At 37.8% G+C, this 13,857-nt stretch overlaps 1 protein-coding gene across 3 annotated transcripts in view; it reads right to left on the reverse strand.

Moving 5' to 3' along the window:
* Nucleotides 1–12,104, reverse strand: part of LOC135468811 (nuclear hormone receptor HR96-like) — a 173,964-nt gene extending 161,860 nt beyond the window's left edge. For 2 of the 3 annotated variants that reach the window (XM_064747249.1, XM_064747251.1), the window contains exon 1: nucleotides 11,996–12,104. The gene's annotated coding sequence lies outside the window, so the exon portion shown is untranslated. Of the gene's footprint in view, nucleotides 1–8,914; nucleotides 9,079–11,995 lie in introns of those variants that run through there. The other variant, XM_064747250.1, reaches the window with a different exon arrangement.
* Between the last annotated feature and the right edge of the window lie 1,753 nt (nucleotides 12,105–13,857).

Genomic DNA, 13,857 nt, shown 5'->3' on the forward strand with positions numbered 1-13,857 from the left:
GGTTGATACTGTAGCATCTCTACAAGCAGCCTTTCACATGTTTCGGTGAAGAAACCACCAGAGATTTTATTCTGTTTGAAAGCAGAAGCTTGATTATGCATCTACTTATCAAAACCTGTGGCATTATACAAATGATAGGTCACAGGCTATACAACATCTATATATCATACCGTGAGAGTCAGCATCATTGGCCACCAGACAACAAAGGCAATAAAGGAGATGTTCTAAAGTATTTTAGTAGTGTACGAACACAGCTGAAGTAAGGCTTAATGCTCTTAGATATCTATAACATGAGCCAGTGGCAGATTTTACGTCTCACTATTCAAGAAAGATGAGAACATGTACAGTAGTTGTAATGCTAACGTATGACAGTAGTATCTTAACAATGATGAAATCCCCACCGAATATTAAACTGCCATGGGGCAGAAGATTGAGAGGCTTGGACAGCATTAGAATACTGTCAAATCTAGAATGAATTTAAAGTTACTTTCCAAGACACTACCACCTGCTTCCAGGTGGGTATATTAATGCTTGGCATATCTGGACCCACACAAATTGAACACTTCAACAATACAAAAAAATCCAAAGTTTCCCTATCTGTATATGCATTGTGATGTACATCACACATATACAGGAGTTCTAAGGCAACGACCGGTCTGGACACAACAGTTGATTACACCAGTTCTCTACAATCAGCCACAAATCTCACGACTCACTGGGCATTAACAAAGACGCTGCCTTAACAAACCAACATCTACGTAGGGCTGGTTTCGACAGTGCCTTCATGCACACGCGTGTACACATCCTCCTTATCACAGGCCAGCTCTCAGAGAGTGCAGCACCCACCTATCTACCCCAATCTGCATATATCCACTTCAAAGCTAATTTTGGCGCCTCGATGATTCTTCAGAACCTCCAGCACTGAAACCATAAAGCCTTGATCATCAGTGTGATTTTAACACTAAGCACATATACCAAACTTAACATCAGCAGACTACCATCTGATGATATATATGTCTGATACAGGTATTACTACCTGCAAAAACCAAGGAGAAAATAATCTACACTGATAACAAAGACGCAAGAAATGGCAAAGCACCATCATTCACATTTTTCTTTGTTGCTAAATATTCAAGGTAAATTGTAATTATTATCATCTAGGAACACATCAAATAGATACCTGTATGAATTTCAACATTTGGAAATCCTGACACCTACATGTATTAGAGGTAAACATACATGTATCCGATATCTTTGGCAAAAACCCTGTTATTCCCTTCTTTGAGATTACAAGCCTTTTCAGGAATTCAATAAACAACTTTTCTTTCACAGCCATTTTCATTCAACTTATAATACATGTCCTAAAATGTGTCTCAAGAAATCTGATGTCCTAAAGATTCCAAACTTCAAACAAATCTCGAAGTTTATACATGATGATAGCAAATTTTTTGTGGAAGTGATAGAAAAGAAAAAGTCAGGTCTTTACCCTGCCACTGCAGGGAACCTTGAGATGGAAAGTGACACAAGATTTGCTCTTCAGGAGCAAACTAGTCCTTCTTAGGGTCAGGAAAAAGAAACCAGTTTTCACTAGTCTATCACAGCAAGCTGTTTGCTGGAAGAAACTTTGGATGGCACTGAAAACCTCTTAGTTTACATGCATTTGTTGGAGGTTTTGTAAACTTTAAATGCTGAACAGTGATTTGTGTAAAAGGGTTCACTGGCCCTGTATCTACAAAATTAACAGATATTTCTTGTCACAATGACATAAATAGGCTATACCACAATTTTTGGGGGAAAAAATCCATATCACTGATTAAATCAACTTTTCTGCATTCACCAAGAATAGCTCTAATTATTGCATCAGTAAATATCCTACTTGTACCTGTCCTATTTATGGTGTTAAAATCTTTCTTGCATTTCAGTGGAAAGGTTGTAAATTTGGGGTCTTCAATTTTAGGAATTTGAAAGTTAATGTGCACTGACAAGTCTCATGTAAAATGCAATTATTATAAATGTTATAATGAACTTTATTACAAATTTGATAGGTAACATGTGCACAAAAAAGATAGATGTTTTGTCAAATGTACTTAAAACCGGCTATTTAAAATGATAGCAAAATTTTATTGGATTTTACCTTTAGCCAAAAATCTGTGGTAGTCTCTTTAAATAATGGCTGTGGAATAGCCAGCTTCTTTCCCAGAAGAGATGATAGTATTCCAGACATGTGGAATCCTGTATCACAGAAGGCAAGGACGATCTGGCTTGTAATGCTTGGACCATGAAGCAAAACTTATCTCTATTTATCGACATGTACAGAGTGAATCATTTTCTTACACATTTCCTGTTTAGCCGAAGCTAGCAGTATACAAGGTATTCTTTTTCCCAGCAATATATAATATCATGTGAATATTTTAGATTTAACTCATGTAGGGTAATATTTTGGCCTCTTCAGACCTCAGGGAAGCAAGGTTTGGACACAGATTGACTCAGCTCTTTCGATACAGTAATATACAAACACTAAAGCTGATGCCTTTACAGATTTCACAGAAACTGTTAACAGCCAAAAATCCGCTAATAGAGGTCTGACATTTCAGATTACATTTATGTCATTAATCTATTCAGTCCTTTAACGTCCTATCCACAAAATGAATTACAAATGAGAAATGTTTCTTATTATGGGAATACATATATGTCCATACAATCAACAAGTGCATATCCATAGTACATACAAAAGCTGCTATCTACATATGTATCTTCCAAATCTTTCCAGTCACAGAGGAACAAGGGACAAAGAAATTCTTCAAATATATGTTGATACTTCTATTTTAATGTGATAACCATATTTTAGGAACTAACAACACATGATGGTGTGGCATAAACGATCTTAAAAGTAGGCGAACATGTAACAAAGTGTATGCGAGACAATCTAGATATACATGTAGCTACAATTTCCTAGATGGTACTTCATATAACAAGTGACTTAGTTTGTGGGGCCTTGGCGACAGTAAATGGCGAACGATGCTAGTGTGCCCGACTGTGCAGTGTAACACTTTTTGAAGATCACTCCTAGCAAATGTATGGTGTGCATATCTGTATTTCACACGTGTGAAAGTTTAGCAGTCAATTGTCACAGGTTGGTGATTTACTCTGGGCACTTTATTTTCATCCACCCATAAAACTGACTGCCAAAAAATGTATTATTATGTAATGCACCATTTTTTTTTATATACCTTAATTCTTCAACCTTTTCAACCACCACTGCGACCAATACTCTGAAACATTCTGAGACCACTATGGGGTGTAGAGAAACGATCTGCGACACAAACAAATCATTCTTGGTGTCATTTCCTAATAATTGTACGCGCACTAAATTCCACTTAAAAAAGTGCTTTAGAGGCTGAAAAAGCTGAAGATTTACGGTACATATAGCACATAGAATGACTGCATTATCTATTTCTAATTCTTTTAATCCTCTGAAGAGAACGACTTCACAGAAAGCGTTCTTGTTTCCAGGCATATTCCCTATGGAGATGGATTATAGCAGTGTCCGTGTTAGCGGAGTGTGGCAGGAGAGAATCTGCTCCACTTAGATGCTCTCACACTCACAGGTATGCTGGCAAAGCTGCCAACTAAATTCAAAGGTAAACTTCACCAGGATTTAGAAAATGAACTAATTGGAATGCTAGCCAGAAGGAGGCTGTTGACTCTGTCAACTTGCCACCTCACTTTGTTGACCGATTTCAAACACTAGCGATTCACTTTTCTTTGCTCAGCTCAGTGACAGCCTCTTGAACTTGGCCCACACGGAGAATAATACATTTTAGGAACCTGAAATATGTATTTTAACGTGGAGAGGTTTATATTCCCTTTTCCTGTTCTGAGAAGCCTAAATGAGAGAAACCAGCTCATATGCCTTCCTGTTTAAACACAGCCACACTGGCCTTACATGAACTGACCATACAACTTCACAATATAGGCTTTACCTAGGTCTTATCTATAGGTCCCTGTGGGCTAGGCTATACCCACAAGCCTCTCTATAACACACATAGACACATCCACATGCATTTCCTAGAGCTACAATAGTTATTTTGTCACACTTCAGTATTTCACACAATCAATACTAAATAAATATAAAGCACTATAGTCATTAAGGCCGTATGTAGGAAGCTCTGCCAGCAACCTGCGGATGGACGTTGGTTTCCCCTGGGCTCTGCCCGGTTTCTTCCCACCATGATGCTGGCTGCCGTCGTATATTATGAATATGAAATATTCTTGAGTACGGCGTAAAACACCAATCAAATAAATAAATAAATCAAAAGATTAATTATTAAATAACTGGGGAGAAAAAAACCTTAAAAACACACACACACACACCATCATTTTCTTTTACACTCTAAAGAGTCAAATACAAACTTTGCCCCAAAAACGAAACAGTGCATGTATCTCAAATGTCATTTTAATAATTAACTGCTCATTATCTGATCAGATAAGGGAAACTCATCTGTGAAAAAATTAAAAAATTTTTTTCAAACTTAGAAAAATTAAATTTCATTTTAGTCTTAAAGACATGATGTTGCAAACTGTACATGAAGTCATTTGCAATAAAAACAATCTTTTACGATCTAAGGGAATTAGAAGAGGATTAATGTAATTATCATGAAATGTCACAGAACTCTATCATTAACAGTATTACAGGTAATATGTAGTTCAAAACATGTGTGATGTCATAAATACCTACTTTTTATACAGAGATTCCTTCTCTCATAGTTACTATGTCTCAGAAATTGTTTAAATGTATCTAAGCCCTTTTAGAGATTTAAGGAATATAAATAGGTTTTGTTCACATCATGTCATATACACCTGGAAAGAGTGAACTTGATCAAATGAAGGGTGTTGGAGAAGATCAAAGGGCATATGTATACACAAAGAAACATACATACATGTACAGACACATATGTGGCCGCCTTTTGTTGTAGTTGCACACAAATTTGAACTGACCTATGGCAGTTAGTCCAAGGTCACTTGTGACCATCATAATGAAATTCACTGCTTGGGATTCACGTGTGACTTATTAAAATTTTCAAAGTGAAAAATGGCTTTGTAGTTAAGGAGATATCTTGTACAGAATAACAAGTCAGATATGAGCTCTGACCTCACCTGAGAAAGTGCATGAGGGTGCGGTCATCTGCAGATATGAGATCTGACCTCACCTGAGAAAGTGCATAAGGGTGAGGTCATCTGCACTTACAACACTTATACATGTACAGTCTGGGGGAACCCTCTGTGAATACTTGCATGATGATTCATTAAATATCTCTCATCAGTTTTGGAGATGAGTTACAGCTCTCACCAGTAGGTCTCAGATGTGAACTTTTATTTTAAACCTCTCATCTGTTCTGGGGAACCACCAATGAACCCATTTATATAGCTGATAGAATCTGCATAAGCGAGTACAGTTCTGTAGATAAAGCTTAAAAGATAGTTTTAGCACTGACCAGATGAAGTAGGTCTCAAATGTCATTTATATTTTGATGCTCTCACGAATCTGTTCTGAAACCACCAGTGAATTTGTGTACAAGTTTCATAGAATTTTTATATTTTTGGACACATAAGCAAATAAGGATTTCAGTCAAAAGGCTAAATTTGAGAAATAAAAAACATTTATAAAAAAAATTTTAACAGTATTATTGTTATTAGGGATTACACTTTCTGAATATGGTACAGATTTTAGTGCTGATATTTGGTTGAGATCACTGCGCGTTTCAAACCAGTCATTTGTGATTACCAGAGGGGTAATGCATGTTCGCTGTAAAGTCTACCGGTCAACTACCTTCTATTTTGTGGAAGTCCTGTTGGTTGAGTGGTCTAGGTGGTTGACATGTATTGTTGGCAATTTGGTGCCTGACTCTGAGGTCGCTGGTTCAAAACCCTCAGTGGTCTCAGCCAATTTTCAGCGATAGAATCTGTGCTATATTCAGAAAGAGTAATCCCTAATAATGATAATACTGTTACCTAATTCACTTTCTAAACTGACATTTATACCTGTCCAAAAAGAAAACTTGACTACAGTTTAAATATTCAATGCAGCTAAACGTGTTTTTACACATGTAGGTTAATGAGAACAGCTGTTACAGTCTACCACTGGTGCCTCACAGAGATAACAACATCTGGTGAATTCATAAAAAAACACTAACAGTGGTCAAAAAAAGGGTGGAAAAGCCCAATAATATCAGATAAAAATCCATAGTGTCACCTGTTCATGGGACATACCTAGGTGTGGCAATTTCCTGAAGATAGGAAAATTGGAAAAATCACACAAATAAAGAACTGGGGATAAAAAAAATATTACCAGGATAAAAAACTGTTAATAAACTTAAATCTAAACATTCAACTACAACAACTGCATGCTCACTGTATTCAGCATACAAGTTACACATCCAGCAGAGCTACGCCTACTGATCTAAACATTCAACTACAACAACTGCATGCTCACTGTATTCAGCATACAAGTTACACATCCAGCAGTGCTACGCCTACTGATCTAAACATTCAACTACAACAACTGCATGCTCACTGTATTCAGCATACAAGTTACACATCCAGCAGAGCTACGCCTACTGATCTAAACATTCAACTACAACAACTGCATGCTCACTGTATTCAGCATACAAGTTACACATCCAGCAGTGCTATGTCTCCATGTACGACTCCCAGCAGATTCATTTTGTTCATTGACAATTCTGTTACTGAGTTTTCTCCCCTGACTTCCACAATGAACATGATAAAATATGTGCAGTCTTTTACGTACATGTATATATCCAACGGACAACAATAAATGTATATATCCAACAGACAACAATAAATGTATATATCCAACAGACAACAATAAATAAATCTGTTAGCTATCGATGTGACTGTTTGCTTTAATGTGCAGGTTAAGGCTTCACAATCCATCATTCAATGTGCAGCAAACCCATCAGGAAAACAGAGCATACATGTACTAGTGTTTGTAATCACATCACTTCTCACCACTTGGATGTCGGCTATCATATTTATTATCGTCATCTGGCAGCTAGCTTTTGAAAACGAGGTGTTCAAATTGCCTGAGAGTACATCAATTTGACACTTGAACACAACCCTCCACTTGTGTGCATCAGGCTTCAGGTAATGCTCCAGGTAACCAGTTAATGACGTACTTCCAGGTAATGGAAAACCAGCATGCGCCCTAAGGGATGAAAATGCGCATGACGCCTCATGTATTGCAGCTGGCAATTCTATACATCATCAAATGAGATGAGAAAACACAACAAACCCCCAACCCACCCCCACCCACCTATCACTCAGCTATTCTACATCATTGGCACCAAAACTTATTTCCAATAGGGTTCACAGCTACATGTAATTGCCTTTTTTTTTTTCATTTGTACATACATTTACACTGCAATCATAAGATGACTTATGTTATATTCAGGATGCCTTTCAGGTAAAATCTGTCAACACCAGCCTACACACAAATGCATCATCACTCACTCGTAGTATATGCCCTTAAAAAAAAAAATCAATCAATCAACAACGCTAGAACTTCAAGGATACCTTGCTGTTAATTTACCATCCAGAAATTCATACACATAATAATGTTAAACACAACTGTTAGATACAGGACAATTTTCACACCTCTTCAAAGTTAGAACATGAACAAACACACATACACAAACAGGTATACATCTATATTAGGTGGAATTTACACATTGATGTCTGAGAAATAGCTGTAAATTAGTACCTAAAACAGCATCATTAACCTCAGTCAAGGGAGAAGGGGATGAGATTTATTTCATTATAATGCTTGACACAACATACTAACACATATTGCTCTCGTATGACACAAAACGATTAGCCACTGGATCAAAAAATTCCATTTAGCAGCATTAAAGTGCTTGAGAAAACCTGGGAGTGCTTTGAGAAAACCCCTGGAAGTGCTTTGAGAAAACCTGGCACTGCTCTGACAAAACCTGGCAGCGCTTTGACAAAACCTGGCAGTGCTTTATAAAAACATGTCAGTGCTGGGAGAAAAGATGGCAATGATTTGAGAAAACATGGCAATGGTTTGAGAAAATATGGCAGTGGTTAGACAAAACTTGGCAATGGTTTGAGAAAACATGGCAGTGGGTAGAGAGAACATGGCAGTGGTCTGAGAAAACATGGCAATGGTTTGAGAAAACATGGCAGTGCTGAGAAACTACTGTGCCTCACGGCACATATGTTCCTGGCAACCCTCATAAAATAAGGTCACAAAGAAGCCAGCCAGAGATTGATTTTAAAATGCAAGATGAGTTGTCAAGGGCTAGTCATCTGGTAGTCTGATCTCTTTGGCCAGGTACATGTAGGTAAACCATATTCCAAATCAGAATAATGATCATTTTGAAAAATAGTCTTTTCAATTCTATGTGAAAGACTATCATTTTGTGAAAGTAAAAAAAAGTCCATAACTTTGTCGAAAAGGAACAGAACAGCCCAACATCGAACTAGATCTGTAACTTGTCACAGTGAAACCATGTATCAAGTTTCAATTCACAATATGATGAACTGATAGAGAAACTCTGGGAAAACCGTGTGTTGATGATCTAATAGCTAAGGGGTAAACCTTTAGTCCTCTCCAGGCTACAATATGAGACAGATAAATACAGGTAGTTTACAGCTTTTACAAGCCACTTATTGCAGGGAAAATGTTTCTCCTGAACAGACAGGGGAGATGTTTTATTAAGCATTTTGAAAATGCTACTATTAGTCTGAGATGAATATATGAGAGACAGTGGTAACATCAGTAAAATTTAAATGTGACATTCAAACAGCTTTGCACAAGCTGACCTAGCCACACAGAACATTTATTGTACATTTATCACAAGCTGAAACCCACCTGTTACTGATCTTTACCACTCTGGCCTCAACATCAATGCTCTAAAAAAAATAAAAAGAGGTCAGATATTGACAACATATTTGTCAATGTCTTGAGAAATCTGTCACCTGGCCTGTCAACTTGGTACTACTACATGTATGGCATTACTGTGTTCACTGTGATGGTGCATTGGCCTCTCAAACTACCAGCTGATCCTTACACTAGCCACACAATAATTATAAGTGCAATTGTTCTGTATCTTATTTGACTACAATCTGTTGGGGGCAACATGTATTACTCTGTGTATATGATCTAACAATACTATGTTCAAAAAGCAACATGCTTACTTAGTTTATCTGTCCTGACTCTGCTTATGACCTAGAAACTGCCAGAGCTAACAATAATGACTAGGTGGTGTATAATCACCGAAATGTGTTAAATATGTATTAAAAAATTCAACATACATTAAGCATTATAACATACTCATAAGTAATAAAGCCTTCAGTTACACCATGTATGCATAGGTCTGTAACTGCTCCCAAAAACATTTGCTAGAGAAGAGACAACAAGGGAGATGCAGAATAAAATAAACTCCCAATTCTATTGTGGCACATCAGCGTTCAACAGTAATTTTCTGGTTTTACTCAATCATTCTCTAATTATGACTCCTCACAACCTTCTGACATAAGGCATTGGTGCATATTAGATCTGCCAGTACCATTTTAAGCTGACAAGTATATGTCATGAAATGTCGTCCACCCTTTTAGAAAAAAGCGGAACTTTTGACTTAGTACAAAACAGTTGTAGCTGGACCTTTTACTTCTCAAGACACTCTAATTTCTAACACTCCATTTCTCTAAAATGTAATATGGTTATATGTTGGTATGCTACCAATTCACCACAAAATTTTATACTCTGGCCAGCACTAAGTGTTAATATAATTTTCCACTGTGGATTATTTATATCTGCTTCATAAATCTAAATGTCTCTCCATTGAATTGAAAATTAACCATGCCTAGTAAAGAACACACGATCAAGACTTTGTACATAGATCATTTAGTCATATATATATAAAAAGTTAAGAAAACATGACAATTACTTTTGCAATAAATGCTTCAAACCACAAGGCAGCCCTGCAGAGGTAACATGATCACGGGAAATAACATCATTTAATACATCATTGTTTATTTAACTGTTGTTTAATGCCATACTCAATAATTTTTCACCTCTACGATAAAGGGCATTTCTATCGATGAGGGAAACCAAGGCACATGAGGTAAACCATCGGCCTTTAGCAAGATTCTGATAAACTTTTACACTTGTGTGGTACAGATATATGGACGTTTAACTGAGCAAATGGCTACACAATCATCGTTGACGATTTTTGCCACCAATGTCCCATAAACGGAGGTCAGGATGAATCTGCACCTCCTGTGTCATAGTGACAAAACAGGCACTTTGAACTGCTGAACCACAACCTGCACGCAGTTTGATTCTGAAGCCGTAACTTACTTGGATTTTGAAGTCTTATACTTATGGAGCAGTGCAGTTTCATCCACATGGCATAAATCATGAGACGTCAGAATCAATGTGTTCCTCCAACCTTATCCCTACTGCTAGATAGCTGTTAGCCAAGGATCTCGGCTGTGATTATTTGACATGGGATTAGGAGTAGATTACAGTCAAGGAGTCTTCCAGGTTGAAATAGTGGTATTTAAGAACAGCTTAGCGCAGAGAAACAAAATTCAGTGTAAAAATGAACCATGACATGGATTAACCGAGCAAAATTCCAATAAATTATGTTCACCAAGACATTCTGTTCCTCTGCCAATTTTGTCTATTCTGTAGCCTTCATGATCAGTAAATCCAACATAATTCACAGTTGTGACTAATTCACAGTTGTGACATGCGCTAATAAATCGTGATCTAATAAATCGACTTATGCTTCCCCGCGCGTGCATGGTTGACCTTTTACGACGTCACTATGTTTTGATCAGCTGGCTGTCAGTTTTGACAGACAGAGGGCCAAGAGGCTGCAGAGACACGAATTTGAAACTGACTAAAGGCTATGAAGCAGAATGACGGAACCCACAGTTTGTGCCCACTGTCAAGTTTGCAGTGAAAAAGGGGAGGTATCTTTAGACCGTTCCATTCAATTTCACGGAAAGGTCAACCTCTGTTGTGGACACGCGCCTTGCTGACCCAGATTTTGATAACATGAGAACACGTCACGACCTGCTAAATATGAGCCTATTTTCCACTTCGGCTAAGATTTACAGGAGAATGGTGATGTAAAGGCAAATAGCGATTGTGGCAAAACGTGCATAAATATTTCAACTATCAGAATTGCCATGCTTTATGTGTACTCAGGACGAATCTAATGCACATGCATCAAAATTGCATGGGAGGTAGTTCTTTGAAGCGTTATTACCGAATCGGTTCCACATAACTCTCGGGCTGAGGGTGGCCAGCAAACCCTGCGTAACGGTATATATAAGCCACCCTTAGACCAAGGTCTTGGGCTAGATAGCTGTCATATATACTGGTATGAAATGAAATATTCCTGAGAAGTGTGTTAATTAAACCTCACATAAATAAATAAACAAACAAGTATAACAACAACTGTACCCTGATCAAATCTCATTGTAGCTTATTATGACACCTGAGGTGTTTGTGTAAGTGGCTAACGATTATTAATATTATGATATCGAGATTATTCAGTGGCTGACACAATGGTCTGATGTTGACAAAGATGAAAGGATTTACGAGTCACTTCGTTCTCTATTATTTCTAACCTTTCGACAGTCTCTATCTATTAGTGATCAAAGGCTTGCGCCAACAAACTGACACACTCTTGGGATGTGATGCACGCGAGCGCGCGGATGAAAACGTCACATCAAACAACCTATGCCTGGTGACCTCAAATGTCAGTAAGCGAATAACCAAGCCGGCATGTAGGCCTACATGTAGTCAGTACCCCCAGCACGACGAGAGTCGGGGCTCATGTAACGTCAAAATTACGATTTGACAGCTCTTGTTATTGGTTATGGGCAGTCTATTTGGCAAGGGAGAAAACACAGTAAGCCCTGAGTTACATCTCACCTCACACGAGTCACTGCCTTGGTCAGATCAGCTCCAAATTCTCAGCGGGATCAGGCGATCACCTGTTCAACATAGGCGGCCATATGCGCAAGCAGAAATTGCCATCTCGTCCTCCGATTGGGTCATTTAGTGCAAATTCTCACCGCGTCAAATAGTCACGTTTTCATTCACTAAAATCTTCCTTATAATTACAGATAAATTTTATGAATAAATCAAGTCTTTTGTGACTCCCGAAGACCACAGATAACAACGATACATTTTTATGAGCGTAAATTAAATGAAAGGCGCTAAAAAATTGTCTGCGCAACCGATTGGTCGGTTAAGTAGGTCAAGGTGCGTGTGCCACGTGCTCTCAATGATTGTAAACAAAACATTACAACGTTTGAACGCAGCTCAAAAACTGAGTTCTCGATAAAAGAGCTTTAGATGTATATAATAAAAACACAATAACGAATTTACTTCGTGTTTTTTTCCGACATGAAACTGACTGCCGTTGTACTAGTGAAATATTCACGACACAGACACTCACTCTGTGTCTTTAATCAGCGACTTACTTTCTGATCTGACTTGGCCTCGGTGGCCTCGGTGTTTAGCGTGCCAGGGCGGCGCAATGGCCCAGGAGCCTTTCACCAATGTGGTCGTTGTGAGTTCAAATCCATCTCATACTGGCTTCCCCTATGGCCTTACGTGGGAAGATCTGCAGCAACATGCGGATAGTGGTGGGTTTTCCCAGGGCTCTGCACGGTCTCCTCTCGCCACAATGCTGACCGCCATCGTATAAGTGAAATATTCTTGAGTACGGCCTAGAGTACCAGTCAAAGAAATAAAATAAATAAATACAACATTGACACGTCATCGTGTTATACACGTAAAGAGCAATATGACATATCCGTTATGATAAAATAACTCTATGGAAAACATAAATCCAAATTCACAAATGAGTTCAGATTTTTTTTTATACTTGACGTTCAGTTTCACATGGAGCCTAGACCAATCCCTGAATATATGGTGAAAATAAATGGGCTGGAGCTAGAACCTGTTTTAACACATGTTCAAAATATGTGACCCATGCACGTGAGACTGAGCCTAAATTGTGTTTTAACGATGGGGTGTAGATTTATACTCATAGTCCTGGTATACTTGTGCAGTTAAAATGCGTAGCTGAACCAGCAAGCATGTATATTGACCTACTATATTTAGGAATACCAGAATGGCTCTGTAACATTGCCGTTTAAATTTTATTAAAACCTGATATTTTTGAGTAAATTGGAAAATCTGAAATGCTATATGTTTCCATCTACAAAATTTGACATTTAAAATGTCTTCAAATCGATGATTAACACTTATTAAAACCATGAAGCGTTCTCACGAACTTTCTACATATTATTAAAGTCGATACTTAACACTTATTAAAACCATGACGCGTTCTCACGAACATTCTACATATTATTAAAGTCGATGCTTAACACTTATTAAAACCATGACGCGTTCTCACGAACATTCTACATATTATTAAAGTCGATGCTTAACACTTATTAAAACCATGACGCGTTCTCACGAACTTTCTACATATTATCATCTACATAAATCGTTGACTGCACTTTGATAATGTGCGATATTTTCAACTCTTGTATTGTTTTACAGTTGTGACAGTTGTGGGTGTTCTGTGCAAGACTTTGAAATTGTGGTCACGCAGTGTTTAAATTGTAAAGGACTTTCACTTTAAAGGTTGGAAAAATGATATAAAGTTCAGATGAAAGAGTGCGAAAAGTTATCCCTGAATGTGCATGGTCTTCAATATTTTCTCCGGAGAAGGAGAAAAAGACACTTGAATATACTTTTTGTATGGTGGGTATTTGGGA

The sequence above is a fragment of the Liolophura sinensis genome, chromosome 6 (assembly GCF_032854445.1).
Source record: "Liolophura sinensis isolate JHLJ2023 chromosome 6, CUHK_Ljap_v2, whole genome shotgun sequence".
In the NCBI taxonomy this organism is placed as follows: Eukaryota; Metazoa; Mollusca; class Polyplacophora; order Chitonida; family Chitonidae; genus Liolophura; species Liolophura sinensis.